Raw genomic sequence first — 18,112 nt, forward strand, 5'->3', positions numbered from 1 at the left:
TCAGGAAAGAGAAAAAGGACGTGGAACACGGAGTTTAAAGACAGTCTGGTCGCTCTACCGCCAGCCGATGTGCAGCGGTAAGCCATGGGGCGGCGCGGGCAGCAGGCCTGTTCTGCGCCAGGCCCCCACCTCCGTGGTCGGCCAGCCAGACGCGACTTTCTCCTCCGCCTCAGCTGAGCGGGTTTCAACATTAGCTGGTCCCGTGCCTGATCTCGTGAAGGCACACTTGCACTTGATCAGACAGCCGACCGGGTCCTGTCCCTGTGAGTGGGGGCAGGGAGCAAATACTAATAAGACAGCAAGAGGCAGGCTGAGCCTGTGTCGGGGCCACTCGGCAGTGAGACTGCTGCAGGCCAGAGGCCTTGCATGTCTGGGCTCAGACAACTGGCTTGGGCCCTTTTAATAAGTGCTTCCCTCTGCCTTGTGAAAATGGGAGATAATAATCCCTTAGCCCACAACATAGCCATCTTCCAGAGCTGCAGAACTGCTTCTCCCAGATGACGCGCGTGGATTGTCCTTGAGCCCCTAGCAGTGAGGCAGAATCCTAAAGTATTCCTCCCAAGGCGTGTGCGGCCACGCACAAGTGTCCAGCCAAGGAGGTCGGGGCTCAGACAGTGGACCTGCTACTTGCCAGAAGCCACTTAAACTCTCTGTGCCTCTCCCTTCTCACCTGTAAAATGAGATGATGCAGCACAAGGATGTTAGCATTACAGAAGTGCAGGAAACTGAAAGGCCTGGAACACACAATAAGCTTACAATCATCAGTATCATTCTAACAACTGAAAAGAACCTGACTTGGATAGAGTGCATATTTATCAATGCACATGTGTTTTAGAATGTGTGTAAATACATCTATGTACCTTGAAATTTTATCCACACAGCTCAAAAGTATTCCGTCATCATTTTTCTGCTGCTTCCTATTGCACAAACCATTTCCTGTTCCCAGGACTGCTGACACTAGGAAGTAAAAGGACAAGCAACCTGATGGAAGGGAGGCTAGATCCCAGGCAGGCTGTTGTGAGCAGCAACACCAGTGTTCTGAAGCTGGCCAAGGCCTCATGTTCTCCAAGACCCAGTTCTCAGCTGCTGGGCTGGAGAAACAGCTGTGGAGTCGAAGGCGAAGAGAGGAGGCTGCCTCCCTCCAGCCCCTGCCCCAGAAGCAACTTCCCTGTCAGCAGAGAGCTTAGAAGAAGACATCTTCTGGATGGTTCAGAAGCTGGTGGACAGATGCCACCCTCCAAAGTGTGCTGTGGCTCCACGTGACACCTGGGTGGGTGCCTCTGTGATGCTCCAGCACCAAGGGCTGTGAGTAGACCAGAGTTTAACGTGTGGGGTCCAGTTCCCAGTCAGGGCTAAAGTAGGCAGGTTCAGTTCAAGGGCTCTGTCAGGTCCCTGCCCCAGGGCGCCACAGCCGAGGGCAGAGGAGTGACAGTGCAATAGGGTGAGCACCCTGCCTGCACACTCGGCCAAACCAGGCTTCCTCCTCACCTCCCCACACCTTCCACTAGCAACAGCAATGAGGCCATTTTTTTTTTTTTTTTTTAAATCAGATAGCATGGGGAAAATAGTTCTTGTTTTGAGGAACTTAAAAATCTGAGAAGGGAGCGGAAGGAGAGATAAATGTACATACGGTCACAAGTGGCTTGTGCAAGTTCGAGTCATTAGATCACCTCTGAAGTAACTAGATGACAGGGACCCCCTCCAGGCTCCCAGGCCTTCCCTGAAGGGTGCTTCATCCTTCTGAGTAAAACCCCTGCAAGTTTCAGCTCAGCAAGACAAGATTCCTAGGACAGTGACTTCCGCAGCCCTGCATCTGCCACCACCACCCAGTCCCAAGTTCAGGCAAGTGGCCTCCAAAAAATTTACCCACGAAGCCAGAATTTTCCCCCAGTGATTTTCAAGGTGTCCAAGTGATTTTCGGAGTATCATTTCAAAATGATGGCTGGAATACACACCAATGATGATAGCTGAAAGGAAAAAAGCAGCTTTCCAATGCATAGTCCTGAGTCTTAGTTAGGAGGCTGGTTCACAGGGAATCATTTACCTGGTGTAACAGAATTTACCTTCGCATCACGGGTTTCCTTGTCCACCAAGAGGCCACACTGTGAGTAGATACCTGGGGACAGATTCAGTCTGCTGTAACTGAATCCCTGAGGTTATAGGGGACTCAGTAAGAACTTTCCTCCCAAGATCTATTTTTACAAAAATGACTTATTGTAACTGTGTACAATGATTATGCAATAAGTAAGGGTAATGCAGAAAGCCAAGTGGGCTGTTTTCATACCAGATTTCCCCACGGCAAGGCCTTCCTCATATAACTGAGCTGGAATTCACTTGGTGAGACACAAGTCTGAACTCAGCACCAAGCTCTGCTTGGAGATTCCCCTTCCCAAGGTCAGCAGTTCCCCAAGGTCAGCAGCTCCTCTGGACCTTCTCCCATTCCCTCTGCCATCACCTGGGTCTGGGGTCCTTTCCTGTCAGTCTCACATCCTCTCCATGCAGATTCAGAGGGACCATGAGTTACTTCAATCACAAAATGCATTGGTATGAGGTGGTAGGATTTCTTATTTATAAAGTCTACATATGAGCACCGTGATGCATGCATTCATCATTTTAGTCTTGATGTCTGTCATTGCATGTCCTAGATGTGAGCCTTTGCTAGCTTCTTAATATACCTTTTTTAGAAATAGCCCACATGACATTGATCATTATTTACCGTCCATTTGACGTTGTCCCCTGCAGTCTCAACTTTGTCTTTCTAGCATTTGTGAGGCTATTCTAGAATGCAAAGGAGATAAAGGGAGGTGGCCTAAGGAAGAAGGACAAATTGCGCCCCGAGAAATCTCTTCTGCTGGGAAGTGAACCTAAAAGAGTCTTGTTTTTCAAGTTCTAAATAGGGAGCTACCTCTTCTTATCTACCAAGTCAAGGTTTAGCTCTTCCTTCCCTCAGCCACATCACAGTCTGTGGCTCTGGTCCGCATCTGTATCTTCTGTTCAAGTTGATTCAAAGCAGCTCGAGAGAGCTGTATGATTCGGTGCCCTGTTTGAAATTATTTGCAAGATCTGGATTGTTGAAGAAAAGGTACTGGTTTTTGAATGATGTCAACTCTTGGAGAATATCAGAAAGCATTCCAAATAAAAGGTCCTTGGGTTTGTTATTTATTTTTAATTGGAATTGAATTAAATTACTGGCCAAATGCACAGATCTAAAAAACTGCTGTCATTCATTTTATCTTTTACCTCTTCGAGAGTCCAGAGGAGACCTCGGATTTAGGGAGAAAATCTTTGTGCGATTTAAACCTCAGTTGGTTCTACCTGGGTCTGATCTGCCCAGCAGCTTCCAAGGCCCAGCAGTTCCACCCAAACAGTTCAGGAACCAGTGTTCACCCTTGGCAATGACAAGCCTCACGGATTACTGCCATCGAGTGTCTGTGATCCCCAAATTCTTCCAAGATTTGCAAAGCTTGTAGTATTTTCTTCCTAATTTAATTTAAGCTGCACTTGTTTTGAAAGGTTGATGCCTGGCTTCCACTGAATGCAAACACGAATTTCCATATTATACGGATCTGTCTTGGGCTGAGAGTCAAGGTATGGAGAGAAACACACGGACCCCCTGTGTCCAGGGCGCTCTCTGCCATCCGCCCGCGCAGCCCCTCCCTACCGCGGCCCTCCCTCCGGGGCCAGCCCAGCATTGAGGCAAGCCACTTCTCTCCCCCGCTCCCATGGCGCCTCTCACGCCTCTTCTCCCGTGGGCCACTGCAGGGAGGGCACTGCTTCCCCATCCTCTCCTCATCCCTGCTGCCTCCAAAACAAACAGAGTAGAAAAAGGGACAAAGGAGTTTCAGTTACAGAAAGGTCAGAAAGTTTTAAAAATTACCAACATGGGGAAAATTACAAGGTTGCTAAAGAAGCTCAAGAAACCCAGGTCCGCGCTTCCAGCCTGACCTCTACCTTCATGGGAGGCTGGGGTCGGCCACTCAGAGCATCTCCAAACATCCCTTTAATCTGTGGTAGCTGGAGGTCCCTGGCGCCTTCTGTGTCCCTGGTCTGTGTCTAGCATGTGGAGAGTCTAGGCCCCATCCCTGCCCTGTGGCAGAAACCCTCTTCTTCCCTCACAGGCTTTCCCCCTGGGCATTAGGCTGCTGTTCTGACCTTGCTGCCTGTCCCCCCAGGATCTTCAGGACCCTGACTGCACCTCCCAGGAGTCCTATACATGCCTCCTCTGCCCCTCTACCCTTATCTAGAGCAGGGGCTGGTTGCTATTCTCTTTGTCATTTACGTTGACCTAGCATGGTAATAGGGTATGATGACCAAAACTAGCTCAGCAATGTGAATGGAGATACCAGTACTACCCACTTGAGGCACGCGCCCGGTACAGCCATTGCTCAGTGAGTCCTGGCTCTGTTCTCATTCTTGTCAGCATCCGGACCCTTCTCCTCGACTGCCTCCTCTCCTCACGTGCAGTGTGGGCATGGGGTCACAGGTGAGTAACTGTGCCTCTGGCCAGTCTGCAGAGCGGTGAAGGGGCAAGGACCCAGACTCACATGGCCACAGCCTGCCCTTTCATGGGAATGTGCTTGGGATCTTTAAGAACTTTTAACGGGATTCTGCCTGAGGATGAGAACAGGAGAAGGCTGTGCAGAGAAAGCTGCAGAAAGAGCTGCCAGGAGCTGAACAGGAAAAGGCCAGGAGGGAATAGTCTCAGGGCAAATGGAGAAAAGGCAGTCCTGCTAGGAAGAGAGCTGGCCCTGACTATCTGGATGACACCTGGCTGACCTACCAATGACCCGAGAGTAATAAACGGATCTAGTCTCCTTAGGCTATTGCACTCCGTAGAAAAAGTCGATCTGGAGCCTGCCTCTGGCAGCCATGTCTCCGCCCCGAAGCTCCCCCTCCAGATGAGCCTCCTCAGAGATGCAGTACTGTGCGTAAGCCGAGGCACGCGCTGGGCAACAGTACTGACCAGATTGTATTGTAATATTGTGTAGGTGCAAATATGGAGCAACAAATCCCATTATGCAAAATCATAATGTACCAATAAAAAGGACAAGGAGTGTTAGGTGTCTCCCAAAAGCTCATTTGTGAGAAGTCTTAGAGGTGAAATGATTGGATTACGAGAGCTTTAACCCAATCAGCGAATTAATCCCCTGATAGGGATTAAATGAGTGGTAAATGAAGGTGGGTAGGGTTTGACCAGAGGAGGCGGGTCCTGGAGAAATGCCTTTGGGCTATATTTTGTTCTTGTTGAACTGAGTGTCTGTCTGTCTCTCCTTCCTGGTGTGATATCCTGAGCCATTTTCCTCCACCACATACTTCTGTCATGATGTTCTGTCTTGCCTTGAGGAATGGAGTCAGCCATTTATGGACGGAGACCTCTGAAACCAAAATAAACTTTTCCTCCTTGAAATTGTTCTCGTCAGGTCTTTCGGCCACAGCAGCAAAAGGCTGACTAAAACAATGAGCATGTTAGTGATATGACTTGTACTGGCTGGGTGTTTTCTATGTGCCTGTCACTACCTAGGCCTTTACAAACATCATCTAATTCGATGTTCCTAACAGCAACCCTGTGTGGTCATCTTGTACCAAATCCTGGCCACAGCAATTTCTAGTCCTGCAACCTGGAGCAAATAAGTAACCTCTCTGTGCCTGTGTTTCTTCATCCTCCCGTGAGGATGCTCATCATGCCTCCCAGGTTGTTGAGAAGATGCTATGAATTAATAGATGTGAACAGTCACAGTGAGAACTCTGCAACTTCTACACTGTGCGGTTACAAGGGTCACTTGTTTCCCACCACTTGCAGAATAGTGGTGACTGATGAAGCAAAGACTGATAGCGGTTTACCAGAATTCATTGTCTCCTTGCTGGGCACACAATTAATCCACATTTCCCATCTCCCTTGAAGTTTGGTGTGACCAAGTGCTTGAGTTCCAGCACATTGAATATGAGCTAAAATGATGATTAAACAAATAATTGAAAATTAGCTGAGAGGATGTGTACCTCTTCCAGGCCTGACCCATAAAATTCTCCCCCTGTCCTCCACCATCACTTCCTGTTCTATTCAGGTCAGCTGGAATAGAGATATGTCGAAGATGTGGGTCCCACAATGAGTGCATGGAGAAAGATCATCCTTCAGGACTTCCCCTTGCACAGTTCTATTGCCTAAGTCAGAAACAACCTTCCATCATCATTTGAACTAGCATGCATTTGGCTAGCAGCCTAGCCAACCCTTACTAATACAACCAATGTACACTGAGCTCCATGCAGGACCAATCTTGCAGGAGAGTGTGGGGGATCCAGCTGTTGCGTATGCAGCATGTTCCCATCCTCTTCTGCCTCCTCTCCTCTCTGCAGGAAGGAAAACCTGCACCACCAAATCAGCAGGCTGTCCACAGTGGGCTGCTGCACCGCGGCCACAGCAGTTGGTTCCCACTTGGCCACCTCACCCAAGGCAGGCCAATCAGTCCTTGCAACAAGACCTATTGAAGCTGCCTGGAGAGAAAGGATCTCTCGTTTTTGGTGAGTTTCTGGCTATGGAAATGAAGATACGTTAGGAATCCAGGCAAAGAGCATACCAAAGAAAGAAGCCAATGCAGAGAAAAGCAAAGTTAACAAGGAAGCTTATTTCTAGTGACACTGTTTGAACTCTTACATTCATTACTGTTTGATTCACATTGCCTGATAACCTTAGTCTATAAATCTTTTTTGTTTAGCTGGTTAGAGCTAGTTTTTGCAGTACTTCAGGTTACCAATTTACCAGCTCTGCCCATTACCCCTGGCTTCCTTGAGCCTCAGGCACCACCCACCTTCCCAACACCCTGAGAGCCATCTTGATGATCCCACCTTCACATTACATAAAATATTAAAATTCCTTGAACAATCAGTGACAGCACAGGCCTGACTTCCACTGAGGGTGGACTATTGTCATTTACAGTGGTCTCAGCTGCTAATACTCATTCTGAGGAAGGGAACCTTGCTATGTATGCTGGAACACAAGATCCGTAGAACAAACCTCACAGAACAGCTCACATTTCAGGCTGGGGTTTGGCTTAGGGGTCGAGCACTTACACACATACCTGAGGCCCTGCATTCAATCCCCAGTATGACCCCCCCCCCCCAAAAAAAAAGTGTTTCCCAGAGAACCACCACATTTCTTTTTATAGTACTGTACTTTAAGCCTTGCTAAGGATTTTTTTAAGTGGTGAATTTGGGGAGCCGGATATTTTTGCAAATTTCTTCCATAATGTTTCTTTGTAATAGAATTTGACCAATAACGCTTTGATATGTTTTTCATTTAAAGCAATATAGTTGCCAGAGATTTACGAAATGGGAAATAACAATATCAACTACTTTTTTATAATTATACAGACTCTCCTCCCAGCCTCACTTCAGTCTTTTGATAAAATAAGTATTTCTCCCAATATTTGGTGCAATAATTTTATAAGATTCCCACCACTTGTTTTGTATTACCAGGCTTTTATTTTCAAATCCCAATGTGTATAAACCAATCACTTTTCAAAATGGAGAATTTTAAAAACTGCTTGACTCATCGCTGTCATTTTTCTTTCATTTGGTGAAAGTCAACCTGGCCATTTGACATCCAGGCTTTCTTTTGTTATATTTATTTCCGGGCTTTGAGTTCATCATCCCAGAGGAATAACTCTGGGGGGAAGAAAAGACTTTAGCCTCATCTTGTCCCTTGAACTTTATCTTCTTTCTCTCCCCCTTGTTCTGCATACCTCAGCACTTCCAAAATCAAGTACCAGGAGTCCCAGCTCCATAGGAAAGTCTTTTTAAAACGATTTCCATTCTGGGGCAAGGGAAAGTCGGTAGTCACTGTAAAGAGTTCCTGCTGAGGAACATAAGTTCTGTGAATATAGACAGTGATGGTCACACAACATTGTGGATGTAGCTAATGCTTCTGAATTGTGCACACCCAAAATGGCAATAAATGGCAATTTGCATGTATATTTTGTCACAATAACAGCAAATTTATTCCTGCTTCCTGTCTCGTATGTTTGTGTAAATTATTAGTTATAGATGCATCACTTGTATGGATGGCAGCAAACAAGAAAAATGAAGAAGTCAATCAAATAGAAAGAGCAAAGCGCTTTCGTTCCTTGGAAAAGTGCAGGACAGAACAAAGCACACGCACTCTTTGCCAACTGTCTGTAGAAACCGGCTCTGTTCGCTCATGCGCAGAGAAAAGCAGGCCCCGGACGGTGTGGGCAGGAGCCCGAGGAATGGCCCCCCAGGGTCGCGGGCCTGTGTTTCCCGCACCTTTCATCCTTTGTGCTCCTCCGCGATTCCCATGCAGAAGAACGCGCCAGCTCCTCGCTGAACCCTCCTCTTTCAGCCCCGCTCGGAAGGCGGGGCGCCCTGCATATTCATGAGGCGTTTCCCGGGAGTCGGCGCCGCTGGCCCCAGCGATGGTCAGGAATGCGTGCCTGCGCCCCCGGAGCCGCGGGGACGCGCGCTCTGTGCGCTCGGCGCGGCGCCCGGCGGTTCCCGGGAAGGAGGAGAGGGCGCGGAGGGGAGCGGGCCGGCCGCGACCGGGAAGGGGACAAGCGGTGCCGCGGCCCCCAGGGCAGAGCCGAGCTGGTCCTCCAAATGCAAGCCGCGCGCAGGCGGTGGGGACGCGCCGCAGCCGGGGTCGCGGCACAGCCGCAGCGCGCGCCCGCGCCCCGCGCTGGAGGGAAAGGAAGGACAGCTGGACCTGGGAATAAGTAGTTGACGAGGAAACAGTGCCGACCAGCATTTCCTTCCTACCCGTCCCTGCCGCGTCGCGAGTCGGCCCTGCGAGGCCCTGTTGGACTTACTGCACGCCCGTGTGCGACGCCCTTTCGCTGTCTCGGAGACGCCGTTTTCACTAGGCTAGCTAAATCCCACTCTAAAGAGAATTCTCCCTAAGTGTGTTTGCAGGAAATTTTATCTAGTTATGGCTGAGAGTGTAAATCATCTTTAATTATAGGTAAGCGTGATGATATTTTAATAGATAGAATAATGTATTAGCACACTGGGACTGAAATGCAGACATTTTAATGGCCCTAATATCACACTGCCAGAAACAGTCATCTTTCCAACCTTTAATCATCTCCCTGGCCTCCCCTCCCCGTCCCGTCTGCCCAGCAGCCTGCCTGGGTCCTGTTTAGGAGGGGACGCAGGGGCTCTGCAGTACCCTTATTTGCAGACCTAAAGGGTGTGTTGACAAGTGTGATTCTTCTCTGTTTTCTTATTCAAATGTTACCCCTCACCTGGTATTTATTTTCAAATATGTAGGTCTTACTATACAAAGAGATTAAAGTTTTATTTGTTTCTTTAAAAAAATCATTCAGGAGTCAGTTAGTAGCCCGCTCTCTTTGCCTGCCTCTGACCCACCACCGCCCAGCTGCTGCTCCCCCGAAGGGAGGGACAGCTGGAAATAGTCCTCAGCCCCCTCAAACACACGGAAGACTGCCCTACACATTTTTTAACAAACTGAAAACTGGTTGCTGTTCGTTAATACCTCTTTCAAGTTAGAGTAAAATGTAGAATGTTCTTTTCTATTTTCCAGCATCCCCCCACCCACAAAATCCCGCTTACTTGATTCTAACTTATTTGAATACTAACTGAATAGCATCTATTTACGTGACAATTATTTTAATCCAAGCATTACATATTCTTAGCTTACAGGTACCATATTTTAAAATCCTGTTCATCAATAAAAACTGAGACAAAAGATCACACAGAAATTTTTAACTGTGTGACAGACTTTTCTCAGTCAGCATTATTTCATAGTCATTTATTACTTACTTGTCCAAATGAATAGGCACTTAGTATATCTATGTTTAAAGAGGACTACAGCGAGGTCTTTCAAAGAAAAGAGTAATGGAAGTGTTCAAAAAATTTTTTTCCCAATTCCTCCTTAGGGGAAAAAACGCACTGCTTAGAAGCTGTTTCACAAGGGCATTTTGTAGAAACAGCGGAAATTAAACTTAGCCATCATTAATGCACAAATGAATACATGTACATGAACCTACCTGTTACCTATTGATGGTAGGTATATCGCACACCTGCTAGAGACCCCGCTGGAAGCATGGTACGATGCATGAAGGAGCCAGCCACAGCATCCCAGGCCTGCCACAGGACAGGAGGCCCTAGAGCTGTCCTCTGACTGTCCACAGGAGAGGCCAGGATACACATGAGGAAGGTAAGGATCCCCAAGAAAGCTTTCTTTTGACTAAAAATATATTGCTCACCAGTGGACTGTACTTCCTGAAATTCCTGTTAGTTACAGACTTTAACAGATACACTTATCTTCTGGGAAGATGTCACTACCAAGGTTCACCTCCAATTGAAGTAGTGCATTGGAGTCACCTAATTGGGAAGGGGAGTCCAGACTGTAACACACCAACGGAGGAGAAGGCCAGGCCCTCGCAGCAGAGCCCTGAGGTGGAACACAGAGTGGGGTTCTCCCAAGGCCTAGGGATAGCCGGGTGGGGAAAGCACATGGGAGGTCTGGGGACAGAACCAGCTGAGGACAAATGGTATAGAAGCTTTACCAGGAATATAAAGCAAATGTGAAACTCGGTTGTCACCTGTGAACTTGAACTCTGTGTTAATCATATTATCCACACGAATGAGGTAAGGAAACAGGTTCTCGAACACTAGGACAGTGCTAACAGTTGACAGAGGAGTTCTACAAGGCAATATGGTACCAGATACCAAAAAGTTAAGGATTTGTGTGTTCTTTTGGGCTGTGCTTTCATGTCTCAGAATTTATGTTGTATAAAATATCATAAATGAGAGCTATAGTATTTCAAATGTGAAAAATTAAATGAAAAAAATTATTTCATTGGGTTTATTTTATTGTCAGCTTAGCTAGCATTTCTATAATAAACATGAAGTGATTATGTAATAAGAAATCAGTTGCCCAGCACAGTGGCACATGCCCGTAATCTGGAGGCTGAAGCAGTAGGATCATGAGTTTAAAGCCAGTCTCAGCAAAAGTGAGGTGCTAAGCAACTCAGTGAGACCCTGTCTCTAAATAAAATACAAAATAGGTTCAGTGGTTGAGTGCCCCTGAGTTCAATCCCCTGCACACCCCCCAAAAAAAAATCAGTAATAAAAGTTGTTAAAAGAACTCTGTCCACGGTTGTTGAGCTGTCTTGATGTCTGTCAATTGAGAACGTCCCTCCGGTACCACAGAAGTGCTTCAGGAGAGCCCATGCACAAATACTCTTAAGGCAGCGCCTCTCCTGACATCAAAACAAATCATGAAATACAGTAGGATGAATGGGACATCACTCTACTATGTTCATGACCAGTGAAACTCCACATCATGTACAACCTCAAGAATAGGATCCTAATTAAAATAAGGTGTACTCCATGTATGTATGTCAAAATACACTCCACTGTCATGTATATCTAAAAAGAACAAATAAATTTTTAAAAATCATGAAAAATTTCAGCAGCACAATCATGCTTTGAGTACTATACACAGAATTTGAAACCTTTAATAAATTCAAATATGAATTTCTGAAAACAGTATAATAATTCTCATTTGTTTCTTTAAAAAATACAAGCAAATGCATGTGAAACATAAATTACACATTTCCACTCTCTAAACTTCTCTTCCACTTTCTCTCTTTTCTAGTGCAACTGCATTACCACGGAGTTTCTTGCAAACAGAAAAGCATTGCAGAACGACACCTTTCCTCAAACCAAAGCTGATCCCAATTCGTGTTAAAGCAGCAAAGTACAAGTAAACATATCTATAAGGAGTCTTAACTCAAAACTGAAAGTAAAAATAACACTTTTGTACTGCCTTTTTTCTCACAAAGTTTTATCTCATGGAATGATTTTTGTTTCTCAAACGTGTTTAGAATATTTGACCCCTGAAACCTTCACCTAACTCATTGCAAGGTTTTACAACACTGTCCATTTTGAAATGTTTCCACATGCTTCTCAAACCTGCAGCCTAGCCCCCAGCTGTTTCCCTGGAGGCTCTGGGTGGAATTGGCTGCCACTCACAGTGATATTTGTCCAACCCCAAACTGCTTTTGCCCTGGACGGTGACACATGTTTCACAGCTGAGCCTACAACCACATTGAATCTAAAAGTTTACAGGCTAAATTCCAAATTCCAAACTACCCTGACCTGTCTCCCTCTATTCTCTGACTACATGTACACGCACAAACTTGTCTGAAAAAAGTTGGTTTGTAAATAGCAGAGAAACTGTCCCAGAGGTATCCCCACAATGAAATAATCCCTTTACTTTGTGCACAAGACAACCAGTTAGTTTTGTGTAAAAAAGACAACATTTTCTTTTAAATTTTTTTTGATGAGTCAACTTAATTTAATTTCATGGTTTGTTTTTATTGGATAATCACTGAGTTATCTGCATAGTTGAATCTCAAATATGAACTTTCATCATCTAAGGAAGAATTTGCATTGAATAATGTTTTAAGTTCCAACCATCTCACTGTGATGGATAATTAAGCCTGTGGTTAAATGCAGCTAACTTCCTAACTGCTTCAGGTTTGAAAGCCTGCTGAAGTGCCTCTTGGCCTGAGGCCATCAGAATCTGGGCTTCTGGGTTCCCTTCCTCTACAGTCTGGGCCAGTCTGCTTTAGACCGTCTTGTGTGTTGAACTTCCTAAACCAGAAACAAAAATGCTACGTGAAAGCCAGTGATCCGACCAAGACTTTTGCTTCTTTCACCCCTGTACAGTATTGCACAAAGACAGGAAAACTAGGGCAGATCAAATTTGGAGCCTGCCAGCCTCTGGTACTTGCCTTCAAGGACCGTTGAAGCCTTTTAAAGAGGTGCTATAATTTGGTTTTGGGGCAGCCTTCTTTCCACCATTGTTGTATCTACCATTGGTTTTTCCAGTAAGCAGTTGAGTGCCAGTTCCTGGCATTTCTTAATTGTTAAAAGCAACACATAAAGGAGAACTATGAAGACTAAGACTTAAATAATCCACAATTTTACGCAGAATTCATCTATAAAATCATTCAGTCTTTCTAAACTATGTGAATGGAATTTGTTTGCATAAATGTAATTCCACCAAAGGCTTCTAAACTGTGAACTAATTACACGATCTAATTTTGGCGCCTTCCCAAAGTTAATCTCTGAATTAGTTATCTTTTGCTTTTTCTTTTATGTGTCATCTTGCTTTTTCACATTTCATTAGGAATTAAAAACCAAGAGAGACAAAGTACAAGCTATTTATATTTTATCAGGTCTCAAGATAATGGAAAATACTTTATCCCAGTTAGAACTGCAGAAGTCAGTTGATTCCTAAACCAATATTTTGGCACGATATGAAAGAACAAATAATTATGGGCAGCAATATCTTAAAACATTTTTTAAAAATGATCCCAAAGAGGACAGTTATTGCACGGTTTTCATTTTTAATTGAAATGAACCTCTGTGGCACATGTGTCTGTGTGTGTGTGTGTGTGTGTGTGTGTGTGTGCAGTTTTCCAAAGTGTGCGGTTCTAGGGGGGCAATAGATGCTATGTCGAGACCTGAGACATGAGTTCAAGCTCTTTTCCTTCATGTGCTGATTTACAGCAGGGAAGTCAGCTAATGTCTCTCAACCTCAGTTTTCTCATGTAAAATTTGAGCTAATAATACTTATTCACTCTGGTTCAAGGGCTCTTCACAAAAATTAAAGGAGATAGTCTATGTGAAACTTTGTGTTAATTATACACATAGTGTCCTAATAAAGTCCTGGTGAATACTATCATTTTAGCAACAACTCCATAGATTTGGGGCAATTTATTGAACTCTACTAAATTTCATCACTTGTGAAAGTGGGGTTACTGTTTGAAGGATTGTGGGGATAGAAGTGTTAATTGCAGTGTAACATTGAACATGGGTATATTAGTTATGACTTTTTTTTTCAAGTAACATGAACTTGAAATAGTTGAAGCCAAAAGTGGGGAGGTAGTTATTCAGAGTCTCAAGTGTCTCTGGAAAGGGCAAGGAGATAGCTGAGCCTTAGAAGTCACTGGAGCTGGAAGCTGGAAGCTGGAAGCTGGATGCTAACGAGACTTCTCTTTTCCCACTGCGCACTGGTCTTCTCTCACGCTGTCCATGGAAGGCTGGACACAGCTCTGCAACTCCTGCCCCCTCATCTCACAACTCTGCTACAAGGTGAAAAAATCCTGGGCTGAATTGCCCACCTCCTCGCCCAAGCCCTAAGCCTGGTGGTGCTTGTTGAAAAGTCCCAGGAAAAGGCAGCAGCGTCTGGGCTGGGCTGGGGCCCTGGATGGGAGCAGTAAGCTCACAGACAGCCGCAGGTCGATCCCCGCTGAAACCACGTTGCTATTGCCCTGTTGCTATTTTAGGAAGCAGCGCTATTTCAGAGAATTTCTCATGTTTAAAATTGTATTTGTTTACTGCCTATTAAATCATGCGTAAGACTTAATTTGGGTGATCTCTGATGTTTATTAAAATTAGAATATAAACTAGAAATTACAAAAGCCAGTGCACTCATAGGTGACTGTTTTGGAGTACCGCCGAAGAAACAAGAGATGAATAACAGTCCAAGCACAGATCCTTAGGGGTGACACTAGTGTCCGTGTTCTGCCTCTTCCTTTAGGTCCCTTTGTGAAGTTTCCCACTGCTGAACAAGTTTCCCTGGGGCTTGTGTCCACGTGGCAGTAGCTGCGGCCGCTGCATGAGCTGCTTGTGACCCTCAGGTGAGAGCTCACACCCCAGACCTCAGCTCCTTCAGCTTGAGGCGAGGCCCAGCTCTCTGCACTGGCTTGAGTGGGTGCTGTCCACCCATCGCTCCCTGCCTAGTGGGCCCATCTTATCCGCAGGACTCCTCAAATGCCGTGCCCTCTGTATCTGCCCTGCGGACCCCCTCCCTTCTTCCTCTCTTGGGAACCTGCCCTCCCAGCATGTTCATCGCACCGCGCAGACACAACTCTGTGCCTCTTTTCAAGTTGTTACATGTGTACATTTTGTCTCTCCAAAGGATTAAAACCTGAGTGAGTGCCATGGTTCTTTGCAGGAGCTGGCAGTGACCTTGGGTGCTGCCAGAAGAAAAGCCTTTGGCACCTCACCGTCGAGACAGGACTTGAAGCACGCACCTGGCCAGCTGCAGTTCTCTGCCCCATTCCCACCAAGTCCCTTGTCTGATGGGGAACTGGGAATACATTTGCCCAGGTCTTATCTCTGGCCTGGGGCCTGGGGCCTCGATGGATGGAGCACCTCCTGCCTCTGGCTGTTGTAGGAAAGCTAGAGGATGAATGCTGAAAATAATACCCTGGGGTGAGGGCCAAGGTCATGGCCAGCGAGTGAGTCCAAACCATGTCATAAATTAAAGTCACTTGGAAAACTGGGAGCTGAGGTAGGGAGCCAAAATGAGTGGTTCTGAGCCACAGAGAGAACTCAGAGTGGAGGACCAGGTCGCATCGTCCGAGGTCATCTGAGGGTTTCCAGTTGTGGGCTGTGGATGGACTGAGCTCACTGGGGCAGGGGGAGCCAGAACCTTCAGACAGCAGCCAGGAGCTTGCAGCTCATTTACCAGATCATTTCACATGTGCCCAGAGATTCCTCAAGTTAACCATGCTTCTCATTTAAAGTTCATCCCAGATGGGCAGAAAACTCTACTCTAGTCATTCTAACTCCCAAAAACCACGATACCTGTAGAGCCAATTCCGGGTTTAACTTTGTCCAAAGAGAAATCATGCCCCGACTTTTATGAAGTTCTGCAGAATATCCAGAGTCCAGCAGCACAGAGCGAATCCAGCAGCTCAGGAGCTGACTCCACGAGGTGGAAATGGATTTACGATGACTGGCTGGCTCTGCACCTGTGGAGGGGCTGGGACAGTCGCATACTTTATCTAACGGTCCACACACTTCCTCCTCTGCCCTCCTCTTCCTGTGGGGACATTTTCATACTTGCCACATGCCATAAGATTCCAAAGGAAATCTGAGCCCTTTATGACCCCCTAAATCAGAGTCCAGTGGTAAGATGGGCTTTCTAGTTTGATCGTGGTGTGAAAACTCATATACACCTTGAAAAATAAAACACTGAAAAATCCAAATATGATTCTAATTGCTTCTACAATGCCATTGTTCTGTTAACTATCTACTCTGCTCACACGAAGGCAGAACTGCTCTGGGGCAGCTGCTCAGAGACTACATTGTTCAAGTCTTCGAAAATTTTTCTGATGGAAAGACGGGACACATATAGTTCTCCAAAGTTTGCACAAGTTTTTAATTTCAATTGATTGGTGAATATGCCTCCTATGTTATTTGACTTTGAAATGCCACAAGTTCAGGTGGAAAAAGGTGGGGGAGGGAAGGAGAGAGAAAAAGCACTACCTCCCTCACCAGTCTGAGCTGTGTCACAGGATGGAGACTTACCTTGGTGACAGGAGATGAGAAGGATCCAGGAGGCCCTTGAATAACCCAGGGCTGACTGTAATTTTCATTCTCTGTGCTTCCTATTAGGAATCTAAAAACGTTTTAGACTCTGGAGAATGAGAAAAAGTGCTGTAGTTAAAAAAAAAAAAGCCTTCTTCATTCACAGCCTCATTGCCCATCAAGTAAAATTTACCACTTTTGTAAAACTTTTTGTTTTCTGATAGGAAAGTTCAAACCTGGTTCAGGATGATGTTCCCTTCTTTGTACCCAAGGAGATAAATGCTCCCTGGGCCACTAGCTGCCACCGGGATGCCAGGCACTAACCCTGCAGTCTCCGGAACGCTCCCCGGGTTTGAACTCTGTTATTCTGAATGAACTCTCACTTTGGTGTCCAGAGGTGAGGACAACTTATTTGCCTTATGGGTGACCAATAGCATATTGTAATTTTCTTCTGTAAAGTGGAACAGCCACCAAAAAGAGAGAGAAGGCAACATGCTAGCAACCCTGCTCCTGGTGAGAGGCCTGAGGTCCAGCCCTGGTTTTGCCACTAAGTACCCATGCAACTTTGGCAGACCACTTCCTCTCCCTGGGTTTCCCTTTCCTTATTTTTGTAAAGAGTTTTCTCTGCAGAACTGCATTCTCTCTGACACCTCTTCAAGCTCCAAGATTCTATAATTATAGCAACCAATACCAGCAAGAACGTTAAGATTATTATTTGAGCAATTAGTTTCCGAATGTGAATTAAAGAATGGATTCCTATGGCACCATAAGCATGACTTTGGTATTATTTTATCACATCACCTCTAGGAACATCCTGAGATAGAACCTTAATCACATACCAATAAATTCCAGACAGCAGGGGAAATATCCAATCATAGGAACAAGCTAGCAATTAAGAGAACTGATCTTTATCTTAATATGAAGGGCGATAATTTATTGAGCACCGACTGTGCCAGGCAGTGTATTAAACCTGTATGTGCTTTTCCTCCCTTAATCCTTGCAGTGATCCTGGCAAGTTATTGGTATGCCATTTGCAGTGACATGGACACGGTGCGACTGTGTCTGCCCAGGGTTCGTGGGCTGGGTGCTTGCTTGGTGTCCAGCGTGGTGATGTTAAAAGATGGAGCCTTGAAGGGGGGGCTGGGGGAGGCAGTTAGGTCAGTGGAGGTGCTGTCCTAGAAGGGATTAATATAGTTCCCATGGGACACTGAGTCAATTCCCAAGAGAGGGCTGCTGTAAACAGAGCAAGGCTGGTCCCTCCGCCTGCTCTGGCCTCCTGTCTCACGTCGCCTGTTGCTCTTGCACACGTTTCTGCCATGATGCCATCGCCACAGCCCAGCAGGGCCCACGCCTTGACATGCGAACTCCCAGCCTTCCAGACTGTGTGCTAAATCAACCTCTGTCAAGACCTGCCTGTCACTTGGACTCTTTCTATACCAGTATATTCTCTCTCTCTCTCTCTCCCTGCCTCCTCTCTTCTCTCTTTTGGTACTGGGTTTAAACCCACAGTCAATTTAGCCGGGAACGACATCCTCAGTCCTTTTATTTCTAACTCAGTCCTTTTATTTCTAACTTGCTGGGCCAGTCTGTAGCCCACAATCCTCCTGCCTCAGCCTCGTGAGTCACTGGGATTACAGGCATGCGCCACCACACTCCCCGTCCATACTAACATTCTTGGGTCCTGCGCTGCCCTTTCTCACTCATTAGGAGAATTTGGAAGACACTGACACATTAACGACACCGCCTC

At 46.1% G+C, this 18,112-nt stretch overlaps 1 long non-coding RNA gene across 1 annotated transcript; it reads left to right on the forward strand.

Moving 5' to 3' along the window:
- Positions 1–8,074: 8,074 nt before the first annotated feature.
- LOC124988029 (uncharacterized) lies at positions 8,075–14,407 on the forward strand. Its single transcript, XR_007109335.1, has 3 exons — positions 8,075–8,968; positions 10,037–10,186; positions 11,633–14,407. It is a non-coding gene; the product is annotated as an uncharacterized LOC124988029 (long non-coding RNA).
- Positions 14,408–18,112: the final 3,705 nt, after the last annotated feature.

Source organism: Sciurus carolinensis, chromosome 7 (assembly GCF_902686445.1).
Source record: "Sciurus carolinensis chromosome 7, mSciCar1.2, whole genome shotgun sequence".
NCBI classification, from domain to species: Eukaryota; Metazoa; Chordata; class Mammalia; order Rodentia; family Sciuridae; genus Sciurus; species Sciurus carolinensis.